The following is a 27804-nucleotide window of genomic DNA, read 5'->3' as shown; positions in this document are numbered from 1 at the left end:
GGCACACAAGCCTCCCCACCAATGGCAAGGTTCATGGTTCATAGGGGGGGGGACTATGTATGGATTTATAATATTTGTAAAGGCGTTCAAGTGCTGCCAGTTTGAAGAAAGCATTATAGAGGGAGAGCAAATAAGAGTGTCCCGGACGAGTGGATACTACTAGACGTGGATATAGGCCGTAACAACAGTCCTTCCAACGAGATGGAGCAACTGCCTATACAGCCGGCCGGACCTTGGAGCACATCTACACTACCTTCGCACCTGGTAGGTGTATCGCAACAACTCTCATAGCTTCAGGAACTGCAGAAGAGCATTTCGGCTGTGCTTTCTGCAATTCCAGCAGCCCAGCTTCGATCCATTCAGCAACTGCTGACCAGGGCTCGAAGTGCCAAGGGATGAATGGTGTTCACTTTCAACAGCTGTTATAGTCAGGCTATTACTGTATTTCCTTTCCTCTGCTGCGTTTCTCTGTACCCTGGAACTCTATTCTCCGGGTCACTTTTATTTGCTCCACCCTGTCACTGTCTGCGCGCTTGAAAGATTCAGGCGATGGACACTTGAGCAGTACGATACGCTTGTGATGAAAAATGCATCCAGGAAGCACTCTCTGACTACTATATTGAAACCTGGTTTGGAAAGAATGCGGCGAAGGGCATCTTGATTCACTGACTGGCCTGACGGAGAGGTCCAGCAGGATGGAGACGAGAATGTGTATCTCAAAGATATGCATGGCTGACAGTGTAGACAGCGCTTCATTACTACAATGCTCTAATATTGCGTCGACTATGCACCTCTATCTGAGCAGGAATTTGATTTGTAAACTTCACCATGTATTTCTTTCATAAAAATTGCGAATAATTATGAAATATTGATTTAAAGGATATCAGAGATGAGCTATCTCGCAGAATCGGGGAGAAGAGGTGTATGTGGAAAACATTGAGAAGAAGAAGTGACAGGACGATAGGTCATGGGCCGGCCGATGTGGCCGTGCGGTTCTAGGCGCTTCAGTCTGGAACCGCGTGACCGCTACGGTCGCAGGTTCGAATCCTGCCTCGGGCATGGATGTGTGTGATGTCCTTAGGTTAGTTAGGTTTAAGTAGTTCTAAGTTCTAGGGGACTGATGACCTTAGAAGTTAAGTCCCATAGTGCTCAGAGCCATTTTTGATAGGTCATGTTGTGACTTCAGGAAATAACTTCCATGGTGGGCCCTACTAGAAGGAGCTGTAGAGGCCAGAAACAGCAGAGGTAAACAGAGATAGGAAACATTTTCATCAAATAATTAATACTCGCTGGGTGTAAGAGCTACTCTAAGATGAACCGGTTGGCACAGGAGTGGAAGGCATCAAATCAGGCGACTGAAAGTTACGTTCGTGTACAGTAATTTACTTAGTGCAGCAAACGGTTTTTCCTTTGTAATAGGTAATTTTAAATCTAGCATCATCTACAAAAACATGTCAGATTCAATTTTTATGTAAGAGATAATGAAATTCAAGAATGAAATTCATAAAATAATTTACATTATTGGCTGATTAGCACTGAGTGGGTAATTAAACGACAGAATCGCAAAATCGTTGCTAATCAGGACTGTGAGAACATACTGATTGAAACTGTTATGTTTTGTAGCTGGTGTGTGCATGTGTGAGTATGAATGTTGAATAACTGTGCTGATACGAGTGAGTGAGCAAATGTGTTCTTCTCTTTTGTTGCCATTTCTATAAAATTCGTTGTTTCTGTATTGTTACTACAATTTTGTAACCGTCGTTGTTGCTTAGATGAAGCTACAGTGAACTGCTACGTCGTAAAGAAAAATTAATGAACTTGCTTTGACTTCGACACAGATAAGACAGGTACTGAGTTTAAACTCTCGCCGGCTGTTGTAGCCGAGCGGTTCTAGGCGCTTCAGTCCGGAACCGCGCTACTCCTACGGTCGCAGGTTCGAATCCTGCCTCGGGCATGGATGTGTGTGATGTCCTTAGGTTAGTTAGGTTTAATTAGTTCTAAGTCTAGGGGACTGATGACCTCAGATGTTAAGTCACATAGTGCTTAGAGCCATTTGAACCATTTTTTTTAAACTCTCTTTTGACTTTTTGCCTAGATGCATAGATTTTAAAATTTTGACCTGTCTAATATAAAAATCTATGAAAAAATTTGCCTATAGATGAATATGTATTCTTCGTGGCCGTTGTAAGGAGAGAACGTGTTAGCTACAGGATGAGTTGGCAGTCGGAGGTTTCCATTTCCGGTTGTCAGAGAACGCCAGGCAAAGTCGGAGAAAACTGCTACAACTCGCGATGAAGTCTCCGTCTCTCGTGGTAGCTAAAGCTCACAGTCACCGTAAGGTTTTCTGGAAACACTTTTAGAACGAGAAGGTTGAACAACAGTGGCAGTATGATATCTTCTTACTGACAAACTGTTCGCTTATGGAACGTCTTTAACACACAAACTGACGGCGATATATTTCGCGTCGGTCGGCCCGTGTGGCCGAGCGGTTCTAGGCGCTTCAGTCTGGAACCGCGCGACCGCTACGGTCGCAGGTTCGAATCCTGCCTCGGGCATGGATGTGTGTGATGTCCTTAGGTTAGTTAGGTTTAAGTAGTTCTAAGTTCTAGGGGACTGATGACCTCAGAAGTTAAGTCCCATAGCGCTCAGAGACATTTCGCGTCGTTCGGACCGTGATAATAGCAGATTCGCTCAGTATTGTTAATTTGCGAAGAAATCATTATGCAGTGGATTGCTAAACATACTAATCGTTTTATGAAGGTCTGGGGACCCAACATCGAACAAAAGTTCGTAGACGGTATTTACCTTCTTTTTCATAAAATAAATTTTTTATTCTTGATAATTATGATTACAAGTTATATCTCTTCTGCACTGCAAATTACGTATACTTGCAAATTACTTATCTGACCCACAAAAAGAATGTCCAATCTCCATTCCACATCTCCACAGTTACAAAAGGCATAGATGCTCTTTTGCACAGCAAAAAGCGTTGTCATCTTAATTACCGTAGCGCATCCTCGCTGGTACTCGCAGCTGGAATATCACACTAATATTAGTGAACCGCTCCGCCAGGTGTTGTTTCTCTATCTGTTAACAAGAAGGTAAACTGTTCACTTCTCATAACAGGTATCACGCAAATAATGTATTACACAATTAACTGTTAGACCACAGTATGTAGGGACGTTATAAAGGGTGAAGTGTTCCATTGCAGAAATGTTTCAGTATAACTTTTGAGGAAAATAAAGTTTACATATTTATGTTTTAGTTTAATTATATTACTTCTGGCTATTTGTTCATTGGTCATAACTGCAATCAGTCTGATAGCTAGTTATTACACTCTGTGCACCAGTTAAGCGGTGGGATTAACACAGTAACACAGTGTGTCGTTGTTCTGAAACAAAATCTTCTGAAGTCAAATCATGACACTGAAGTTGTGACGATGTCTCTCCAAGGCCTACATCAGCAGAGTTCGCGTAAAAATTTTGGAATCGTTTTCTAATTAGGTGGAAAAAATACTTATGTCATTTTTGGCAAGTGGTTACTGGTACTGTAATATGGGATAATTTTAGTAATGTGAGACTCGTTGCATCCCTGTCCGATGCTAATAACTTTTACTTCTCTCATGTTACTAACTTTAGTTTCCGAGCTACCTTCATTTTTGCAATATTTTGCTGAAAATTTGTTACTGCCAGGAACGTCATTAAGACTAACGCTGTTATCTGTTGTTCACAGACCGTTATTTCGTCGTATTTGGTCAATATTTTCAGTCTTTTTTCATGTATCTACCAACTGTAAATTTACGTTAGATTGATATTAACTGGATGAACAAAATTCTTCTAGGTTTTGTACCACGTCATTGTATAAAATACTTTAAAATATATAAACTATTAAACTGACGTTTCGGTCGTATTCCAACTGCCTGTCTTAGTGGAAGACGGGAGGCCGTAGTCACACGACATATGCATTTAGTGGAAGACTGTTTTGTAATACTACCGAAATGTCAGCTTTATAGTTTATATATTTTATAAATTAACGCTTTTTGACACTACCGCGAATTCACTGGCATCATGACAGCACTACATGGAGTAGTCAAATAGTTTTAAGTATCACCTCCAAAAAGTAAAGTTCCACATTTAAGTCTTTTGTTTGGATGTACGTGTTTGAATTTCTGGAATTCACTGAAGTTCTTGAGCCAAAAGTACAGTAGCACCCCGCTAGAGAGCCTCAGAACAAAATGTTATAGCCCGTTGGTAAAGCGCGATAATCCGCTTGGCAATCCAAGCGACTAAAGAAGTCTTCTGGAATGGCCTCACACAGGTGGAACGTTTCCACTAAGGCTGGAAACGAATATAGCACGGTACTATATCAGTGGGGTGTATTGTTTTATTCTGGCTCCTCTGGTGGCTTGCTAAGCTAGAGTCGCGCGAGGATCTCATTGTGTACTTGTTATACTGACATGCGCCTCGAAACAAAACGAAATAGTTTCTAATTTTATTTTTATGGGATGGTAATTACAGGTTTAGTGCTACCCTCTAAATGTGTAATACCTTTCGCACAACACAATGAGGCCGCGCCGGATTAGCCGAGCGCTCTAGGGCGCTGCAGTCATGCACTGTGCGGCTGGTACCTGCGGAGGTTCGAGTCCTCCCTCGGGCATGGGTGTGTGTGTTTGTCTTTAGGATAATTTAGGTTAAGTAGTGTGTAAGCTTAGGGACTGATGACCTTAGCAGTTAAGTCCCATAAGATTTCACACACATTTGAACTTCTCACAACACAAGGATATTAATGTGAGCACTGTTTACGACAGATATTCCTTAGGAGTTGGACGTCTATTATTCTAGAAATGTGGGCTAACATATGTTGCATTAAGAACTAGAGAATGAAGCAGATTTGTATAGTATTCGCCTCTTAGAATTCTATGAGGGTCTTTTCCACTAGTGGCTGTAAGTGTTTGTCTTAACCACGACTGCTACGAAATAACGTCCTGTAAGCACCGCGACAGAACAGATTGAGTTTTTGGATTCTGGGAGCATAAAACCGGAAAGAGCGATGCCGCGAACTTGTATGGGCGTTGCGCCGCTGGGAAAATGGTAACAGTACTAACTAGCTATTTGCGACAGCAATTAATGCAGAGAGAGAACGAAAATTTTCTTTTATTTTCTGGCTCACGTCGAACAAACAGGAAAAATTTCATAATTACGCATGCATGATTAATACGGAGCTGAACTGGCTTTATAAATGAGTGCAACGTTGTAAGGGCACTAGTGACAGTGATTCGCCACCAGTGTCGCAACTGCGCGCCGCACACCACAACGGCTGTCTGGTGGAGCGTTCCGCGTGCCGCGACGCCGGTAAGCAGATTATGGACGCGTCACGGCCCGCGCGATGCAGGTACAAAGGGCTGGCAGCTGGAACGGACCTCGTTATTCCGGCCCCGCTGGCAGCTGATTCAGGATAATTATTCTGCCAGCTATTGTCCAGCCGCGGCGAACAGGTAACGTCAGTGCCAAGTGAAAAAATTCTTTCACGTGGCCACATACGTTACCATGTCAACAGACTGGCGTTCGATTATTTTTAATCGAGAACGAGGACTCTAGCCAGGGACGATCACACATCCTGCATCACGTAACGAATTTTGGCGACCTATGTTCAGCTCTATAAATTATTGTGCCTTCCGAGCCTTTGATGCAATTGCCGTATTACCTTTGAAGATGTCTCCCGTAGTCGAAGACAAAGCGTGATAGAATCCATAAATATTATAAAAATGTGTGTATGTCTGCGTTTATATATGTTCCATCTAAACCACTGGATCGATTTCAAGCCGAGCGTTTAGTAGCGCCGTGTCAAGGATTGCGCGGCACCTCCTGCTAGAGTTTCGAGTTCTCCCTCAGGCATGAGTGTGTGTGTTGTTCTTAGCATAAGTTCGTTTATGTGGAAGTCTAGGGACCGATGACCTCATCAGTTTGGTCCCTTACGAGTTCACACACATTTGAACACATCGATTTCAACCTAGGTGCACAGATCACTTACTCTCAGGAAAGAACCGCTTTTGGGGTAAGAAAGAACCTCAAAGGGTGGAGGCTGGGGTGAAAAAGAAACGTAGCTCTTGACGCGTAAGTAGCCAGACTATAGTCGCCCATTATGGGGTAAACCACATTAGGAGGTTCAAAAAATCCGATTTTTTATTGCGTAAATCGTTAGCTTAACCATCCAAGAATACGCTGTCCAAAATTCAAAGCGAAATTCGCATTCGTTTAGATTTTATGAGCATAGAACCGAGTGCCCATCGGGTATAGCGACATACTATCATATGATTTCCACGGATTGAAATCCTCGGCACGAGTATTGCCCAGAGAGAGAAGACAGCTGGAGAGAGTGGCGGAAACGAACAGCCCTTGGAATGGAACAAGAACCGCACCCTACTCCATTGCACCTCGACGTACAGAAGGATATTCTTTATATGAAGATTTATCAACGGATGAATTACTGGAGAGATGTTTAGTAGGCCACACACAGAATGTGAATGAAAGTTTTAATTCCACTATTTGGCGATTAGCTTTGGCTCTGAGCACTATAGGACTTAACATCTATGGTCATCAGTCCCCTAGAACTTAGAACTACTTAAACCTAACTAACCTAAGGACAGTACACAACACCACGCCATCACGAGGCAGAGAAAATCCCTGACCCCGCCGGGAATCGAACCCGGGAACCCGGGCGTGGGAAGCGAGGACGCTACCGCACGACCACGAGATGCGGGCGGCGATTAGCTTCTAAGCACTTGCACTCCGGACTAAAAGTCGTTGAGCTGGCATTGTACACTCCTGGAAATGGAAAAAAGAACACATTGACACCGGTGTGTCAGACCCACCATACTTGCTCCGGACACTGCGAGTGGGCTGTACAAGCAATGATCACACGCACGGCACAGCGGACACACCAGGAACCGCGGTGTTGGCCGTCGAATGGCGCTAGCTGCGCAGCATTTGTGCACCGCCGCCGTCAGTGTCAGCCAGTTTGCCGTGGCATACGGAGCTCCATCGCAGTCTTTAACAATGGTAGCATGCCGCGACAGCGTGGACGTGAACCGTATGTGCAGTTGACGGACTTTGAGCGAGGGCGTATAGTGGGCATGCGGGAGGCCGGGTGGACGTACCGCCGAATTGCTCAACACGTGGGGCGTGAGGTCTCCACAGTACATCGATGTTGTCGCCAGTGGTCGGCGGAAGGTGCACGTGCCCGTCGACCTGGGACCGGACCGCAGCGACGCACGGATGCACGCCAAGACCGTAGGATCCTACGCAGTGCCGTAGGGGACCGCACCGCCACTTCCCAGCAAATTAGGGACACTGTTGCTCCTGGGGTATCGGCGAGGACCATTCGCAACCGTCTCCATGAAGCTGGGCTACGGTCCCGCACACCGTTAGGCCGTCTTCCGCTCACGCCCCAACATCGTGCAGCCCGCCTCCAGTGGTGTCGCGACAGGCGTGAATGGAGGGACGAATGGAGACGTGTCGTCTTCAGCGATGAGAGTCGCTTCTGCCTTGGTGCCAATGATGGTCGTATGCGTGTTTGGCGCCGTGCAGGTGAGCGCCACAATCAGGACTGCATACGACCGAGGCACACAGGGCCAACACCCGGCATCATGGTGTGGGGAGCGATCTCCTACACTGGCCGTACACCACTGGTGATCGTCGAGGGGACACTGAATAGTGCACGGTACATCCAAACCGTCATCGAACCCATCGTTCTACCATTCCTAGACCGGCCAGGGAACTTGCTGTTCCAACAGGACAATGCACGTCCGCATGTATCCCGTGCCACCCAACGTGCTCTAGAAGGTGTAAGTCAACTACCCTGGCCAGCAAGATCGCCGGATCTGTCCCCAATTGAGCATGTTTGGGACTGGATGAAGCGTCGTCTCACGCGGTCTGCACGTCCAGCACGAACGCTGGTCCAACTGAGGCGCCAGGTGGAAATGGCATGGCAATCCGTTCCACAGGACTACATCCAGCATCTCTACGATCGTCTCCATGGGAGAATAGCAGCCTGCATTGCTGCGAAAGGTGGATATACACTGTACTAGTGCCGACATTGTGCATGCTCTGTTGCCTGTGTCTATGTGCTTGTGGTTCTGTCAGTGTGATCATGTGATGTATCTGACCCCAGGAATGTGTCAATAAAGTTTCCCCTTCCTGGGACAAGGAATTCACGGTGTTCTTATTTCAATTTCCAGGAGTGTATTTAGCAGCGGGCTTATTCGATGAAGGAACTTCATCCCTTCTGATGGTCATGAAAACGAGGTAGGAATTGCAGTAGGCACACAAAGCTTCAGTTATGCCGAAGAAATGGCTAACCAACGCATGAGCTGGCAGAATCGACGTAACTCATTAGAATCGAAGAAAGGTCGGAAAGCACGGAAAGCACTGCAGCAAGTGCAAAACGAAGCCTGTGAGGACGAAGAAGGATTACTATATGGTGCTGGAATCGCAGATTAATCGGTAAGCGTTTTACATTATTGTTAACTTCCTTGAATTTCTAGTTTCCGAGAATTTATTTTTCAAAAGCGTTTATCTCGAAATGACTTTTTTTCAAATATGCGTGCAGTCTAACTCAAAAGTACAGAATCGATCATTATGAAAATTGATAGTATGATTCTTTATAAAATTACGAATTATATGTACCAACTTGTTAGATGATATAACGATTTTAGGAGTTTTTTTCTTTGGATAATTAGAGAAAAATCGTGGAAATCGAAGTAAATTGCTCCAACGCCTGCAAAATTTTTAATTTTCATTATATCCACCTGCATTGAGGTTCATATTCTTAGAAAATAAGTTATTAATGTAAAATCAAAACTGTTTTGATTTCAGATCAAAATTGGAATTGTTACACTGCACGCAGTTGGAGAACCATACTCACGACCTTCGGCGGACAACACAGCGTAACTTTGTTATTTTTGGTTGAAATTATTCAAAAAAATCTCAAGAACTGTTCGGAATATGAATGAAATTATGTTAAAATTTGATTGAATTCTGATTAATTCTTCTCACCCAAAAATATCCCAAAAAATCAGTGTCAAACAACATCATAATTTGGTTTCCCCCTTAACTGACTTAATAATGATAGCACTTAAGCGACTTGCAATAAACTTTACACATAATTTAAAACCTTTATGAGATTTTTTTTCGCTGACATCCACAGCCCCCCCCCCCCCCCCCCACTCACAAAATGATAAAATGAAAAATGTTTATCACTTAATGGGTTTTCGCTGTTCATGCAGCATAACTGCTTCATCAGGCAAGGGTTTTAACTTACCACTTCTTCACTACTCATTACATTCGCAACACGTTTCGCAGATAGTATTCACACATACCACTGGACGTACCTGCAAAAATATCACGACGGCTCACACTTCAGAGAGACCACGTCATAAACAATGGGATGCTTGAAAAAGTGTCGCTTTATGCGTGACATTTTAATTTATTAGTCATTTATTACAAATTCAGTCCGTAACACATTTCACAGACAGTCACTGACTGTACCTGCAAAATTTTATAATTCTACGACAAAAGTTCCGCTGATATGATGTCATAAACAATGAGCTGCGCGGAAAAGAAACTGCAGGACAAAATTGGCTAGAGATACATGTGAAGTATGTGCACAAAAATGTGTGACATTTGCGAATCAGGGAAAAGACGTGGCTAAAAACCTTCTCGTAAGCTCCTGAATCGACTCAACCAAACTCACTACACATGTTATGTATTATTTGCAAATAAATACTGTGAGGCCAAGAATCACCAAAAATGATAACGTTACGATGGAGAGGAAAGCGTGGAGGAGGAGGTGGTCAGACGGAGAGAGGGAAGGAGAAGATGGACACAGAAGGGAAGAGGAGATGGACAGGGTGAAAGGGTGAAGGACATAGGCAGAGAAGGTTTATAGGAGGAGGTAAACAAGGAGAAGGGGGAGGAGCAGATGGACAAAGAGAGGTGCAGGACGAAATGTAAACAGAAAGTTGGGGGGGTCGAGGAGGTGGACAGAGAGAAAGAGGAGGTGGGTGAAAGACAGTGTGGAAGAGGAGATGGTCAGAGAGGGGGGAGGAGCAGATAGGAGTGGGGAAGGAGAAGATGAACTAATAAGAGACTGGATTAAATACAACGCTGGAAACTTAGCTACTAGTTTAATATACTGACCACGGGTCTTCAGACCGGAAGTTTTTAAGCAAACACTGGCAGAAAAAGCCTACGTATTAAAATATTGGTTCAGGCTCTGTTCAAACAGTGCTCAGAAATTAGTTTTCGCATTTGCTTTGTGTCGGACTTCTTGAATTTATCTTGCACAGAGTTTGCTGAAAATTAATTCACCGTGTAAAATTTTCATGACTCATGCTTCGGAGAAAGCTTCTATCTCGAACTATAACGTGCGCTTTGCTGCAGTTTGGTATACTACTCACACGGAATATCATCGGAAGATGTTCGGTCGCATCTGAATTACCTAACAACTTCTTAACTGTTGAAAATATGTGAGCAACCTCCTAATAATGCTTCAGCAATTTTTCAAAACGGTCTTTTTCTCTGCAGGGACTCTATGTGCCCTTATGAAAATATTAGCAGATTAAAAATGTATAATGGCCGCAGGTGTGAATCCAGAAGCTTTACGTTTGCGAGCAATGCTCATACCATTTGAACGTCCAGGTGCAACTCATTATCCTTCCTCAAATCTTCAATCACGCCACTACCTCTCCTCTATAAACTTCAGGGGAGTTTCCGGGCATGGGTCCCGGTGCAGCATGAAGCTTTAACTTGAAGCTCACTAGCCCATGAATTGTCAAAAGAACGTAAGGATTTCAACGAAACTTATACACTCTTAAAAGCCGCATAAACGAAAACTAGCCGGGAGGTCAAATTTACACTTTGATTTGCTTTTACCCCACATATAGGTCTACCAATACAATAAAATCAAATTTAATTGGTAACGCTCCCTGAGCGAAAAACCGGGAATGTATCACCTTGCCTTCTTAGAAAGGGGATAGTGGTAGATTTGTTTATGGGTCACTGCGTACAGTTACATATAAAATTCAGAGAACAATATAACTTAACAATATATAAAAATATAACAATATAACTTAAAGGATTTCAGCAACACGTGCTAGAAAATTTCTTAGAAAGCATGAGTGTTATCTGTTCACATTTAATTGATGTTAGGACTGACACCTAGTGGCAATGGTAGGAGCTCACCATCCTTTACTTAATATGTTTATAATGAATGTAAGTATTGTACCCAAGGCATGTGTGTGTGTGTGTGCGTGTGTGTGTGTTTGTTTGTGTGTGTGAGACGGCTAATTCTTTTGATTTGTAGCATGTAATTTCTGCAACCGGGCTGAGTGGATCATGTCTGAAGGCCACAAAAGAAAAAAAAGAAAAACGAAAAGAAAACAGGCCTGATGTACACGTGTAGCTCGTGACAGCAATGCTCGTGTATCCCTTAGTGGGGACTGATTAACTCTTCACACTCATTGCCCGAATTCATTCCCACAGACTTTTTGTGACAGGCTCTTCTGCCTTGTTACACAGCTCAACACTTATTCTCATTCCTTATACATCCAGAGGGCTATATTTTAATTTTACCAGGATTTGGTATTATTTCACACATTGCATATCAAGAAAGAGGAAAAACTGAATCATTCAGAATGCGCAATCAAATTAATTTGAAAGGAGCAGCGTGGTACTATAATGTCAAATTATTTGCTTCATTATTTCTCTCCTGTTTTCAATTTAATACTTCCCACAGGTGAATGACTCAAAGCTGCATCTTGTAACGTCTCTTACCAAAACACATATTATATGTGGTAAACAAAAGGAGAAAAGAATAATTCAACTAGATGATTGTAATTGCGTGGACAACGACTGTGTGAACTTTATGTAATAAAGAGAAAGCATTATATGTCATGTTTTGTTCTTGTATAGAATTATGTACTGATTTTTTTAAAGATAATATCTGTGTCGGCGAGTACTGAAACGGCCACAGACGATAGTTATTAAATATCAAACAAAGATGAGAACATGTGACAAGTATAAATAGTAGTGTCCGCCCCTCGTGGTCTCGTGGTAGCGTTCTCGCTTCCCGTGCACGGGGTCCCGGGTTCGATTCCCGGCGGGGTCAGGGATTTTTCCTGCCTCGAGATGACTGGGTGTTGTTGTCTTCATCATCATCATTCATCCCCATTACGGTCGGAGGAAGGCAACGGCAAACCACCTCCATTAGGACCTTGCCTAGTAAGGCGGTGCGGGTCTCCCGCAGCGTTCCCCTACGCTCTGTAAAGAAGCATGGGACTTCATTTCCATTTCATTTCGTAAATAGCAGTGACCGAACATTAATTTCACTGTCGCCTTCTTGGAGTTACGTGAGTAGGAAGAGCCTGTGACGTTTATTGTACGCTTGCGTAGCATTCTTCTATCAAGATTCAGAGACGTACGCCATTACGTTCAAAATGGTTCAAATGGCTCTGAACACTATGGGACTCAACTGCTGTGGTCATAAGTCCCCTAGAACTTAGAACTACTTAAACCTAACTAACCTAAGGACAGCACACAACACCCAGCCATCACGAGGCAGAGAAAATCTCTGACCCCGCCGGGAATCGAACCCGGGAACCCGGGTGTGGGAAGCGAGAACGCTACCGCACGACCACGAGATGCGGGCGCCATTACGTACTGATTGTAAAGGTGTGTAATAATTTAATCTGTTTAAATGTTTAGAATAGAGTTACTTAGTGAAAACTTGCATTATGATTTGTAATAAGCTTGCCTGGTATTTTATCCCATCCTTTTTAAGACATTTTCAGCTATTTAAATATCATTCGTGGTGCAGAGCTGCGCTACGAACGAACGAGCCGCTGCCGCGGCGCATTCAAACTCCATTAAATGAAACCAGTCATACCGCAAAGAAGCGGACAGGTAATAGTGAACTAAAATTATTTCCTTCAGCTTTCGGAATTGCAGAGCAGCAGATTTTATGATGTGTTTTACACGTTGACGCGGGCTGTTGATAATATGTTATTAACAGTGCAAAAAGATAATTTACCTTCATAACATAAAAGAAATCTTGCTGTGCGTAGTTCTGGTCTGGCAAACATTATAGTAAAAACATCTTCTTCTATGATAATAGTCTCATGTTCTCGTGTCAGTCGTGGGACTTATTGGTGTTTTACTGTTAACAAAAATCCACTGCAAAAGTTTGATGTTGAACAAACATTGCGTACTGTAACATCAGTATTGATAACGAAATAATTTTCAGTAACCTTTTCAATAACTGTAAAGTAAGGAAGATGTGTTGAACTTTAATGCGAGTTACAGTAACGAAACAATGTTCCTTTAATAGAAAGCCAGATCCAGAATAATAAGAACATAATATATTTTGTTTTGTTGAAAATTAATGATCCAAAGAAAGTCACAGCACAGTATTCCTAAAAAGTATTTCGGGGCTCTTTTCGTAGCAACATATTTTATTTCATATATTAGTTGTTACGCGAGTAATAAAACAAAGCAAAGAGAGCCAGCGAAAATCTCTTGCTGAAATGGTTTTTCAGAAAATGTTTTTATTATTGTATAAAAATTTAAAAACAGAGATTTTGAAATCACATATTTTTTGCAGTGAGCGGTTGTACGTGCAACCTACGATATTTTGAAGTTAAGTAAATCTCTGCCCATTGTTTGAAGAATGTGCAGTGAATTATGAGTGCAAACTACGTTTGCAAATCTGAGTTAATCAGAAACTGACAGTGTGAAACAGACGTCTTTTTTTCGAAATGTGTCCCTCAACCGTCTGTAGAAGTCTTTGAAAATCTTCTGCAATCCTCTACAATGAATTCCTGAATACTGTTCCATTTTATGTTTTTAAGAAAGCGAGAAGATTGTGCAGTGTCTGTTTCCTTCTACGAGAAGCCGTTGAATCCGCCAACATTTATGAGCAATGCCACTTCTTTTCGGTTTGCGCACTTTAGGTTCAAATGGCTCCAAGCACGATGGGACTTAACATCTGAGGTCATCCTGGGATTGTCATCTACAGGAGGAACTGCGGAAGGTGACATCATTTTATGTATGTATCGAAGACAGCAGACGGAAGTAGAAAGACAGATGAAGGTATATAATATTGACAGATAGAAGATAGGCAAGAGACTGGTTTTTACAATATCTTCAGGCCCTCATTTACAACACAGAAGGCCTCTCTAAAGATTGAATTTATACTTAAAAATCTAATGTTCATAGTTCATAAGTATAAAGTGGTGGTGATGATGATGATAATGTTATTCTTATGGCCTCCAGCATGAAGACTGGCTGATGCAGTCCTCCAAGTTAGTTTATTCTGTGTAAGTGTCTTCACCAGTGCATAACTAGGGTAAAATTCTCAAAGTGGTCAGTCTTTGGCCCTTTCTACAACTTATAGCCTCCACACTTGTCTATATTACCAATTAAAGATTCGTTAGCGTCTCAAGACTTATAAATCTATCCCTTCTTGCAGTCAATTTCTTTTCACCCCAGTTCATTACTTGTCCGATCTATCCCCTCTTCAGCATTCTTCTGTGGCACCATATATCAAACTATTCTCTTCTTACATATACTGGTTATTGTCGGTATTTCATAACAATTTATTTTAGATAATGAATGATTTCACATTTTCAGAAAAATTGCCATCCTGCATTTTACACCCTCTCAACTCCGACACACACACACACACACACACACACACACACACTCAGAGAGAGAGAGAGAGAGAGGGGGGGGGAGGAGAGAGGGGGGGTAGAGAGACAGAGAGGGGGGGGAGAGAGATCATTACCTAGCTACGCGACACTACGAAAACATGTAGTACGGTGGTCAGTTGTCTTTGAAGGGGGCACCTATGCCTCGGGGTGTTCTATTGACTAAGCTGTCCAAACATGACACAAGACCCGCTCTCACAGCAGCTTTACTTCCCATAGCACCTTCAAAACCTCTCAGAATTTCTCCTACATTTATTATGGGACTAGCGATCCATTTCCGATCTGTAGTTATTTGTAAGAAGTTTGCTCAGTTCGATGTTCCCTAACCTGCTCTGACGTTTTCAGTTTGTTTTCTTGAACCTGTAGAGAAACTAAAGGTGGATAAGAATTTGATAGTCATAGGTTACGGGATCGCTTTTATAAGGGAGGAAATGGAAGGTAAACTTACTGGAATATTGAACCTCGAGGAAAGAATGAGAGAATGGCTGCCAGAGTTCTGCCGTAACTTTCAGGTGGTTGTAGAGAACACTCTCTTACAGAATCATAGGGAGAGAACGTATTGCCGGAAAAAACCTGAAGACACAGGGTGAAATCAGCTGGACTACATTATTGATAAAGTGATTTAGAAACCAATTTCGGGACAGGAAACTGTACCCAGGCGCGGATATAAACTGTTCATAAGCCGGCAACGATGTACAACAGACAGAAAACAGAACGCTGAAAATATCAGGTAGTAAGAAACAAGGTAAAAATTCTTTAAGGCAGTGAAAAATGACCTAAGAAAAACCGTCGAGAGTGGGAGAGGAATATAACAAACGAAATATCTGAGGAAGGACACCGTAGGTAAGGCGATAGCTTGGGCGCTGAAATCATGGGGAGTAAGAAAATATTCGCGCTGCTGGATGAAGGAACGAAATATGAGTATCTTACAGATGCGGCAGAACGGCAGCAGTGCTCAAGCGGTACGGATTTCAGTAGTTTTGCAGAGCACACAGTCCTTCTGCCTGAGTGTGAGGAAGACTTCGAGGGCCTGCTGAAACATGTGGACTATAAACGGAAGAAATACGAAGGTGATTCAGACTAATGAAAGTAAGAATAAGGACTCCCTTAACACCAAAATTCAGAAGATTTCACTAGCGAGAGCAGTGAAAGTAGACTTCTCCAATTTAGGAAGTGAGATTACACACCAGATGGTGGAAGCGAGGAGGATATCAGATTTAAATCGACACAGGCGACGACAACATTTTTCAACAAAAGAGGTCTGTAGACATCAGATGTTAGTTCGGAACCGAGAAAAAAATTCGTACATGAGTACGTCTGGACCCAGCATTGTTTTCTTTTCCTTTTCTTCTTGTTTAGTCATTCTTCAGACTAGTTGGGTGCAGCCAGCCACAAATTCTGCTCTTGTACCAACCTATTCAGATGCTATCATGGAAGTTATTCCCTGATATCGCAACACATGTCCTAGTATCTACATCACTACTACGCAATTCACATCCAAGTGCTTTGGCACAGGGCTTACAGAACCAGTTTCAGACCAATTTCTCAACCGTTTCACTCTTGAATAGCATGGGGAAAAAATAAACATCTGAATACCTGTGTGAGAATTCTGATTTCTGTTATTTTATTAAGATGATCAGTTTTCGCTATGTATGCGTCTATAACACATTTTCGCATTCGAAAGAGGATGTTTGAAATTTTGTGAAAGTTCAAGACGCAACAAAATAGCCTTTGCTTAATGATAATCACCCTAGACGCTGACGACGCTCTCTCCCTACTTCTATATAACACGAAACAAACTGCCCTTCTTTGGACTTTTTCGCTGTCTCCGACAATCTTACCTGGTAAGGATCCTACACCGTGCCCCAATACTTTAGCAGAGGAAGGGAAAACATAGTGTAGGCAATCTCTTTAACAGACATCTTGTAAGCGGTATGCCATTACAACGCAGTCTTTGGTTCACCTTCCCCACAATATTTTCTGTGTGGTGATGCCAACTTTAGTTGTTACTAATTTAATCTCTAGGTATTTAGTTGAATCGATAATCTTTAAATTAGTATTAGGTATCGTACTTTTGAAACTTAGTGGATTATTTTTAGTACTGATTGTAGCGAATCAAGCGCTGTATCATTTGAGAAATAACAGAGGCGAGCGTGTGTACCGGGACTCAACCCAGGTCACTGCTACTAGCGCCACGTCATCATAACGTTCCTGTGCGTAGCATACAAAGTATTGCGCCATAATCTAAGAATGAAATTAAAAATTAAAGTAGCTTTTCCAAACTTCGTCAAAATATGCTTCAGTATATCAATGTTTAAATTGTTAAATCTGAGCGTTATCAGATGAATATATTTCCCTAAATATATCGTAAAACACATGCGATGCTAAATAATAAAGCTAGGAAGTCAAAAATTGTTCAGAATGTGCATATATATATATCATAATCAACTGTTTCAAGTCTCAACTTGATTGGAAAAATATTTCGGTCATAAAGGCGTTTTACGAAAAATTGAACGCGCTAAATATTAGTTCCAAGAAGATGGAATTTGGCATGAAGCTTCAGTTTGATATAAAACCATTAACTTCGTGACCCCAAAAAGTTACCTCTAATAGCTTTCAAGTAGTTGACTTAACTAAATCTAGAACAAAAACGTTCTTCTTTATGAAAGGTTAAGTATCATTTATATTAATGATAGAAAGTTATGATTACAGAACTTGATTGCATCCATTAAATATTAAAGCTATAACAAGTTTCAAGATCTTAATATAAATAACAATCAATGCAAGATCTCTTAAAGATGTAGTTCAGAGGTCATGTTCTACTGTCGGTTCCGTTCTAAAAACTCTAGTCGGCGAAGTTCACATACAGTCGAGCTAAAACCTTTTATGTAATTAAAGGCAAATTAACTGTATTCGCATAAACACTACGAAGATTGCAACTTGATACAGAACAGAGTTATCAAATAACATGTGTCCGAGAAAACTGCCATGTAGATGCTGTTACCTGAGCTTAGAGTGGATGACGGCAGGTGTTCCATTCTGCCATCCGCTGCGCCCATAAATAAATACGGCCAGAGAGGCAGTGGAGACACACACTTAGCACCGAACTATCACTCTTTCCGCGTCACTCAAACGCCGGCTTCCGCGCTGCCTTAGATGACGTACAGCTAGTCTGCAACTAAACTCATGTTTTCGGTGCACATAGGAAGTGAACTCGTGTGGACTGTACACCGTCCTGGATGCTTAGATTTCGCGGAAGTAACTGTTTGTTTGCTGCCCATAATAGTAACAAAACCGCGTGACAAGTGGCGAGATTATTTTCCACTTTTGTGGCGAACAACTAACTTCGATGATTAGAAGTGAGGGCGAAAGATCATTTAATTAGAACTTACAGCACAGGTTTCATCTGAACAGCTCACAGTGCTGTTTATGGTTATAAACATTATTATTATTATTATTATCATCATCATTATTATCAGGAATATAACTAATATAAGGACGTAGGCTTCTGCGGCCGATGTCATAGTGATTAAAATTCTAAACTAAATAGTTTATTATTGTTGTTAGTTTTTAGCAATGACGCGGCATAATACCCAGAATAATTTTAATCACTAGAAATATAACTGTTTGTGCCTGTGAAATTTTGCTGAATATACAAATCAGTCATAACTCAAAACTTTCATTTATAATCGTGGTTCCTGATCCCACTGAGTGAATAGAGAGTAGAAACATTTTAATTCAGCACGAAAAGAATGCGAACTTGCAGATGGGAACTATGGTCAGTATGTTCTCCATCGCTTTCATAGTTTTCATGCTCTTATAAAGATGGCGGCCAAAATATTTTCTTACTGCTATTAATCCACCGCCACATGTACAGGACCTCACACTATTGCTCACGAGCAATTGCCACGTCTAAATAATTTAGTAGTTCGTATTGATTTTCTGACGACTTCACTAGGCGGTAAATGAAGGCATCAATTCCAAACAGTCCAAGAGGACTGCTCAGATTATCTCCTAAATCGTTCATGAAGATTAGCAACCACAGAGGGCCTGTAACACTTCCTTGGAGAACGCCATGTATCACTCTGTTTCACTCGATAACATTCCACCACTTACTACGAGCAGTGTCCTTTCTGAGAGCAAATCTCTAATCCAGTCGCACAACTGAGACGACTTTCCATACGCACACAAGTTTATTAGAAGTCGCTTGGGAGGAACGGTATCAAAACACTTCTGAAAATGTAGAAGTATGTAACCAACTTGAGGTTCCCTGTCGGTAGCACTGATTATTTCGTGTGAATAAGGGACCAGTTGTGTTTCATAAGAAAAATATTTTCTGTCTCCGTAGTAGCTGTGTGTCAGTAGAGCGTTTTATTTGTAATATTTCATAAAGTTGGAATACAGTTTATGTTCCAGAATCCTTTGCTAATCGATGTCAGTGATAAGGGTTTATAATACATCGATTTACTTCTATATCCTTTCTTGTGTATTGGAGCAACCAGTGTAGCTAGTTATCGACAGCTCCGACGTTAGGTTCCTTACGGATCCCCTTAGGAGAATGGCGTTCACCGTTTTAAAGAAAGCCAATGTGCACTCGGTGTATCTCCCAGGGGTCCTCATCCGATATCTAGAGGAGGCCTTGCCTACTGCTATTGAGCTTGCAGAGTGCAGCGATATGCAGAATGTGTCATACGTCTGCACTGACGATGCCTGCGACATACGTGGATTCTGTTGCCTTCATCAGTTCATACGAGCGACTGAAGGAATTGGTGAATGTTGGTGGCCTCGAACACAGGGTGCAGGCGGAGCTCGCAATTTGCAGCACTGTTCCCAGTGTTGATCGTTGTCTTTTAGTTTGGAGCCGAGTGTTGGGGTCTGTGACAGTCTGCGTGGCAGATTTCTGGGGATGAGGTATTGGGCGTAGAACTGTACGGATTCCATTGATAGGTCAGTGCTGCACTACACAAAGGAAGTAGGCCTATTTGTGGAGCGTACATGAGTTTTTTAGGCTAAGCTGCAGATTGAGTTATTATGACGAAAACTCACCAGCCAACACGCAGATAGCGAAATCAGACCACTGTCAAGATGTTATCAGTAAATTATCACTGTATTTGTAACAAAGTTTCTGCCCTCCAGGAAATTTCTTGTGCTTTAATCATCGCGGCCGAGACCTGGCTGAAAGCCGAAATAGAAAGCTCTGAGATATTTTGTCAGTCATGGAACGTATATCGGACATGCTAGACGCCACAGAAGTAAAAGTGTTCAATCCAGTTGACTAAAAATATTGTGTGAGGTCGAATCTGCGTACGACAGTGAAGTTATCTGGACACACACAACATGGCTAGATGAAATAAAATTAACTATTGGATGTTTTTACTGGTTACCAGACTCCGCCTTGACATTCAAAGCAAGTGAACGGTCAGTAACGCGGAAATATCCAGATCATGTAATGTTACACTCCTGGAAATTGAAATAAGAACACCGTGAATTCATTGTCCCAGGAAGGGGAAACTTTATTGACACATTTCTGGGGTCAGATACATCACATGATCACACTGACAGAACCACAGGCACATAGACACAGGCAACAGAGCATGCACAATGTCGGCACTAGTACAGTGTATATCCACCTTTCGCAGCAATGCAGGCTGCTACTCTCCCATGGAGACGATCGTAGAGATGCTGGATGTAGTCCTGTGGAACGGCTTGCCATGCCATTTCCACCTGGCGCCTCAGTTGGACCAGCGTTCGTGCTGGACGTGCAGACCGCGTGAGACGACGCTTTATCCAGTCCCAAACATGCTCAATGGGGGACAGATCCGGAGATCTTGCTGGCCAGGGTAGTTGACTTACAGCTTCTAGAGCACGTTGGGTGGCACGGGATACATGCGAACGTGCATTGTCCTGTTGGAACAGCAAGTTCCCTTGCCGGTCTAGGAATGGTAGAACGATGGGTTCGATGACGGTTTGGATGTACCGTGCACTATTCAGTGTCCCCTCGACGATCACCAGTGGTGTACGGCCAGTGTAGGAGATCGCTCCTCACACCATGATGCCGGGTGTTGGCCCTGTGTGCCTCGGTCGTATGCAGTCCTGATTGTGGCGCTCACCTGCACGGCGCCAAACACGCATACGACCATCATTGGCACCAAGGCAGAAGCGACTCTCATCGCTGAAGACGACACGTCTCCATTCGTCCCTCCATTCACGCCTGTCGCGACACCACTGGAGGCGGGCTGCACGATGTTGGGGCGTGAGCGGAAGACGGCCTAACGGTGTGCGGGACCGTAGCCCAGCTTCATGGAGACGGTTGCGAATGGTCCTCGCCGATACCCCAGGAGCAACAGTGTCCCTAATTTGCTGGGAAGTGGCGGTGCGGTCCCCTACGGCACTGCGTAGGATCCTACGGTCTTGGCGTGCATCCGTGCGTCGCTGCGGTCCGGTCCCAGGTCGACGGGCACGTGCACCTTCCGCCGACCACTGGCGACAACATCGATGTACTGTGGAGACCTCACGCCCCACGTGTTGAGCAATTCGGCGGTACGTCCACCCGGCCTCCCGCATGCCCACTATACGCCCTCGCTCAAAGTCCGTCAACTGCACATACGGTTCACGTCCACGCTGTCGCGGCATGCTACCATTGTTAAAGACTGCGATGGAGCTCCGTATGCCACGGCAAACTGGCTGACACTGACGGCGGCGGTGCACAAATGCTGCGCAGCTAGCGCCATTCGACGGCCAACACCGCGGTTCCTGGTGTGTCCGCTGTGCCGTGCGTGTGATCATTGCTTGTACAGCCCTCTCGCAGTGTCCGGAGCAAGTATGGTGGGTCTGACACACCGGTATCAATGTGTTCTTTTTTCCATTTCCAGGAGTGTAGTTGGAGCGACTTCAACCTACCAAGTGTAGACTGGGAGGTCTAGGGAGTCACTGCAGGGGATATGGTCAGACGGTCTTGCGAAGTACTTTTGAACACGTTGTCTGGAAACTGTCTTGAGCAGCTTGTTCGACAACGCACATGCAATGGAAATATTTTAGACCTTTTAGCTACAAACTTGACTAGAAGAAGGGATCGGTTGGTAGGACATGTTCTGAGGCATCAAGGGATCACCAATTTAGTATTGGAGGGCAGCGTGAAGGGTAAAAATCGTCGAGGGAGACCAAGACATGAATACACTAAGCAGATTCAGAAGGATGTGGGTTGCGGTAGGTACTGAGAGATGAAGAAGCTTGCACAGGATAGAGTAGTATGGAGAACTGCATCAAACCAGTCTCAGGAATGAAGACCACGACAACAACAGCTACAAACATGAGCTACCTTCTCGACGCTGTCACTGTAGAAACGGATTCATGATATCATAACGACGATATTCCGCCCTTGATAGCTGAGTCGTCAGCGCGACGGAATGTCATACCTAACGGCCCGGGTTCAATTCCCGGCTGGGTCGGAGATTTTCTCCACTCAAGAACTGGATGTTGTGTTGTCCTTCTAATCATCATTTCATCTCCATCGATACGCAAGTCGCCGAAGTGGCGTCAACTCGAAGACTTGCACCAGGCGAACGGTCTACCCGGCGGGAGGCCCTAGCCACACGGCATTTCCATTTTTATAGCGACAATGATAGCTAAAGCTAGTAAATCAGTCAAGAAGGTGAGGAGACAATGAACTGCCATCATTTAGTTCCAGTACCACAGACATAGAGGAGTTATGGGCAAAGTTTAAACAGATTATAAATTTTGCTCTGGAGAAGTACGTGCTGAGTAAGTGGACGGAAAAGACACGCCATGGTATAACAACCAGTCAGAGAATGCGCAGATGACAACAGTTAGTGGAAATTCGTTTATTTGTAAAATGATCGATGCGCTTAGCATACGGCAACTATCAGCGTCATACCTCAGCAAAGTATCTTCCCGAGAAACGGAGAAAATTCTAGTCCTATGTAAAATCGGTGAGCAGGTCCAAGGCTACTATCCAGGTACTCGTTGACCAGTCTGGTGTGGCAGTAGAAGCTACGAAGGGAAAAGCCGAGATTTTACATTAGCCTTTAACTTATCGTTCACGCAGGAGATTCGTCCAGTCATACCGTCGTGTGATCATCCCACAGACTCCCGAATGGAGCACATAGTAGCAGGCATCTCTGGCGTAGATAAACAGGTGTAAGGGTTGAAAAAAGTCGCCAGGTCCAAATGGAAACGTAGTACAGTTTTAGAAAGCGTACTCTATGGCATTCGACCCTTACATTTATGGTGAATCACTCGCTCTGCACAAAATCTCAAGCGACTGGAAAAAAGTGCAGGTGAATCCTGTATGTATGAAGAGTAAAAGAATGGATCCGTAAAATTACAGAGCTATATCTTTAACATTGGTTTGCTGCAGAATTCTAGAACGTATTCTCATACGAATAGCATGCATTCCATAGAGACCGAAAAGGTTATGTCCACAAATCAGCACGGTTTTACACTGAGCTCTACGGATGAAGGGCAACAGGCAGATTCCGTATTTCTAGATTTCAAATAAGTATTTGACAAGGTACCCCACATCAGACTGTTAACGCGCCGGCCGGAGTGGCCGTGCGGTTCTAGGCGCTACAGTCTGGAACAGCGTGACCGCTACGGTCGCAGGTTCGAATCCTGCCTCGGGCATGGATGCATATGATGTCCTTAGGTTAGTTAGGTTTAAGTAGTTTTAAGTTCTAGGGGACTAATGACCTCAGATGTTAAGTCCCATAGTGCTCAGAGCCATTAGACTGTTAACGAAGGTACGAGGTACGGAATAGGTTCTCAGATAAGTGAACGGCTCGAAGACTTCTTAAGCAATAGAAGCCAGCACGTCGTCCTCGCCGGCGATTATTCATCAGAGACAAGGATGTCGTCAGGAGCGCCCCAGGGAAGTGGAGTGTCCCACGGAAGTGTGGTAGGACCGCCATTATTCTCTATACATATAAACGATCCGTCGGAGAGGCTAAGCAGCAATCTGCGGCTGTTCGGTGATGGTGCTGTGGTGTCGTCGTTGAGTGACTAGGAGGACAGAGGATGACTGGAAAAAGTTCTAGTTGGTGTAACGAGTGACGGCTAGTTCTAAATTTAGAAAAATGTAAACTGTGCGTGTGAAAAGGAAAAACAAACCCTTAATGTTCGGATACAGTATTAGTAGTGTCCTGCTTGACACAGTCACGTTTAAATATCTGGGCGTAACGTTGGAAAGCGAAATAGAGTGGAACGAGCATGTGAGGATTAGGGTACGGAAGGCGACTTCGGTTTATTGGGAGATTTTCAGGTAAATGTGGTTTATCTGTAAAGGAGACCACTTATAGCAAGTTAATTCGACCTGTTCTTCTGTACTACTGCAATGTTTGAGATCTGCACCAGTTCGAATTAAAGGAATACAGTTCAGAGGCGGGCTGCTAGATTTGTTACCGGTAGGTTAGAACAGCACAGAAGTATTACGGAGATGCTTTAGGCAGTCTAATGTGCATTCCCGGAGGGAAGACGTCATTCTCTTTCGAGGACCACTACTGGGAAAATTTAAAGAATCGGCATTTAAAACTGATTTCAGAACGATTCTACTGTCGCCAGCGTACATTTCGCGCAAAGACCACGAAGTTAACTGAAGAGAATTTAGGGCATGTAGAGAGGCATATAGACTGTGGTTTTCCCCTCACTGTATTTGCAAGTGGAGCTGGGAAGGAAATAACTAATTGTATATGTATACTACGCAAAATGCTTGATAGGTCGCTGATGGAACAGTCAGCTAAATGACTTTATTAATCCAGTATATTATAATAACTAGTAGTGGTACGGGATATCCTCAGCCATGCACCCTAAGATTGCTTGAGCAGTATGTGTGCAGAGCCAGGTGTAAATGTAGATTATTTAACGGCTCCCAATCTCTCCACCCTTTTGTACGAGTCAAGTATCTGCAGCTCACTCGGTCGCAGACCCTTCTGAGCCCGTGATACAGACCTTCCAATCAGCTCCACATCAAAGTTTTACAGTCTGTCCTGATGCTCAAGTTACAGATGGTGAGCTCCACATTCATCTAGGAAGCAAGACTGGCTGTCTTTACCACATCAGATAATCGCTGCAAACCAGAGAGAATCTCTTCCGATCCAAAGCGAAACACATCATTAGCACTAACGTGATCTACCGCCAGCAGTTGGCTGCACCCAAGTTCTTCAGGACATAGGGAAGGACCCGTTGCACATCGTGGATGATCCCTTCCCTCCACCCCTTCCCCTTGTACGCACGCCGAGTGCACAATGGACTTCTTTCCCTCGTAGGCAGCTATATGACTAACAAGCCCCATAACGTTCCTAACATTGGAGCTGTGAACTACCAATAATCTTTGCTTATCTGTGTTTTACATCTATTCCTTTATTCGCCGATTATGCAGAGAATCTCTTCATTTCTTGTCGTGTCAGTTCACCTAATGTTTTATATACGTCTGTAGAACCACATCTCAAACTCTTTGAGTCACTTTTTTTTTTATTTATTTTTCACACAATCCGTCATTTACTTCCCTACAATGCTGTGCTCCAAACACAGATTCTCCGAAATTTATTTCTCACGTGTTATGTTGCTTTAACTTCATATACTTTGTGGTCCCAAATTTTGATCTTAATTTCATCACTAATCTCATTTAGCCTACTACCCATTACTTTGTGATTCTTCTATTTGCTCTGAATCCTTGGTATGTGCTCATTAGACTGCTTTCCACTAAGTAGGTCCTGCAGTTCATCCCCACTTTTAAAAAAAGCTAGCGATGTCATCTCCGAACTTATCACTGAAAGCGTTTAAACTTGAATTTCAGACCCGCTCTTGAACCTTTCTATTGTTTCCCTCATTGCTTCTCAGATGTATAGATTAAATAGTAGATGTGAAATACCGCATTCCAATCTTATGTCGTTTTTAGTCTGAGCGTTTCGTTCTTGATCTTATTCCTACTGTTCGATCATGGTTCTTGTACACAATGGACGGTACATTATCCGTCTTTCCCTACTGTTTACTCTTATTTTTCTCATAATTTCGAACATCTCGCTTGTTTTACAGGTTTACGGGTTTGTGGACCATTAGAAATCCGGAGAAGAAGAAACTGGAGGCACTTGAACGGTGGTGTTTTGAAAAGTTGTAAAAAATTGACAGATAATGTACTAAATGAAGTATTAAAGAGAACACTTTGGGGAAAAAAGTCCATGGAAGAGTTACCAGAAGGAGGTACCTTTGCTACGACATCCACAAAGAGCTTACTTGGCGTTGGAAGGAGCAGTTGAGGCGAAAAATTCTAGAGGCAGGTCAAGACTAGAATTTTTGTTGTGGTCTTCAGTCCGAAGACGTCTTTGGAGTAAGCTACAGATGCCAGTCTATCCTGTGCAAGCCTCTTCATCTCTGAAAAACTATATCTACGTGCATCACAAACCACCGTACGGTGCATGGTGGAGTGTGCCAAAACCAGTACTAGTCCTTTCCTTTCCCGTTGCACTCGCAAATAAAGCGAGGGAAAAACGTCTAACTTGTCGCATCTTACCTTAGCTGCTTTTTTAAAAAAATCCTTTATTCATAACAATGTTTGTCTTTCATCAATAACCCACTACCTAGCTAATTATTGAGTCCTACAAATTTACAATAATGTTATATGCAGCAAATGTATGATAGTGTTTAGTTAATTCTAAATGGGCAAGCTAACTATGTGATATACTGTACTGAGAACTACGATGTGATTTACCATTCTACTGCACTACGCTACCTGCAGCGTTACAGATGTGGCAGCAAAACTATAAACCTATTACTGTCACCGTGCCCACCGAGTTAACCCCTGTGGGCGTGACCCTGGCACTGGGCTGGCCGTAAGAACTTCATTGTCACCGCAGGATATTAACTACTGGTTTCAAAATCTATTTCTACTAAACTACTCTATTACTATCTTAAAAAACTAGTGTGATTTCGTCCATCGGTGAGAGACGCCCCTCCCTCTCCACGCCCCGACGGTACGGGGCAGGTGCGTAGTTACTTCTTTCGGCAATTCTTTGCCTTACTGAGAAAGTACGTTGGCGACAGTAGAATCGTTATGCAGTCGGTCTCAATAAATTGCCGATTCTCTGAATTTCCTCAACAGCGCCTCGCGGTAAGAAGGCTGTCAATTTAAATCAATGTGTGCATTCGTCAGTCTCTACCTACAATCTTTACCATCCACAGCTCCTTGCACAATAAATTGAAACCCCAGGACACCAACTGATCCCTTCTTTTAGTCAAGTTGTGGCATCAATCAATATTGAATGACATTGTATATAAATACGCGAGGCTGTTTGTTTTAATGGTGATTTTTATTTTGACTGGATTTGTATCAGCCCACTTCCCCATCTTGAGCACAATACATTACAGAAATTACATTTAATATACAATAAAAAGAAAAAAGATAACGTCCTAATTTATTGGCGAAAAGTATGCCTTAAAATCGAGCACACCCTTTTTCGAATTGAAATTGGACGTGGGATGACATGGTATTTCTCTGTGTACAATAATTTCCGAACCCAACATTATCAAATGTCTCGACGAACAGTGTAACTTGTATTCGAACAGAGCATAAACCAATCAGCGGATTGTAATTTATTGATGCAACCTACATCTGAATCCGACATTTGGTCCAAGATTTATGTGAATTTTAATCGAGTAGCGTATCAGAACCCGTAGCGTATCAGAACCCGTAGCAGTAATGTTCGACCAGTGCCGCACAACTTGGTGATGCAGATGCAAGCGATGTCATGGAGAATGGCAAAATAGAGGCGTCTGAAGTGTTCTATAAGCTCGGCGTAGGAGTACTTCCAGTGAAACTAAAACGTAAGAAGTAGTTTTAGTGGGAAGACACCCCTCAGCAACAGTACGATGAAGCAGTCCTTGTCCCTGAAGTATAGGAGAAAAAAAAAATTGTCCTTCCACAAAAAAATACAGTTTGCGGTAGACGAAAGGGTGCAAGATAGGGATGTAGTCTTTCGTCCCTACTGTTCAACCTGTATATCGAAGAAGCAATGATGGAAATAAAAGAAGGT

The sequence above is a fragment of the Schistocerca nitens genome, chromosome 1 (assembly GCF_023898315.1).
Source record: "Schistocerca nitens isolate TAMUIC-IGC-003100 chromosome 1, iqSchNite1.1, whole genome shotgun sequence".
In the NCBI taxonomy this organism is placed as follows: Eukaryota; Metazoa; Arthropoda; class Insecta; order Orthoptera; family Acrididae; genus Schistocerca; species Schistocerca nitens.
Note: the sequence above shows the minus strand (reverse complement) of the source record.